Raw genomic sequence first — 476 nt, 5'->3', positions numbered from 1 at the left:
TGGAAAAGTTTAGAAGAAACACACATGCAAACATACTAGCATTTTCTCATTACTTTATTGGCTGTGGTTTATCCAGATCCACTTGAAACTCAGTGGGATCTGTGATGGTGCAGACTCAAGTAGTCTCCATGCCTCCATGTATCATGCTCCATCAAAGTCCAGCAAACATCCACTGCATATACTCTTGCAAGATACTGCTTGGACTGGGTACTTTACTTGATGGTAAACCAATAGGGAGATCTATAAGCTGTCTTCTGTGATTATATGTGGTAGAGGCTTGTTGGCTTTTGCCAGTGTGAAGGCCAAGCTGTTTGGGACAAGGCAGATAGAGGACATGTATGTGTTTCTGTAATATTTCCTTCTCAAATTATAATATAGAAAGTCAAGGAATGCAATATATGGTTTTCATTACAAAGAGTATGGGAGTAAAACAATGGTGTCAGTGTGAGAAAATGGGCTACTTAGTACTAAAATTA

General features: G+C 38.9%; 1 protein-coding gene across 1 annotated transcript in view; it reads left to right on the top strand.

Annotated features, from left to right (window-relative positions):
• LOC119586350 (vacuolar protein sorting-associated protein 37A-like) overlaps positions 1 to 476 on the top strand; it is a gene marked incomplete in the record, with an annotated part of 11,403 nt that overhangs the window by 1,198 nt on the left and 9,729 nt on the right.

The sequence above is a fragment of the Penaeus monodon genome, chromosome 21 (genome assembly GCF_015228065.2).
Source record: "Penaeus monodon isolate SGIC_2016 chromosome 21, NSTDA_Pmon_1, whole genome shotgun sequence".
NCBI lineage: Eukaryota > Metazoa > Arthropoda > Malacostraca > Decapoda > Penaeidae > Penaeus > Penaeus monodon.
This window is presented reverse-complemented; position numbering and strand designations above follow the sequence as displayed.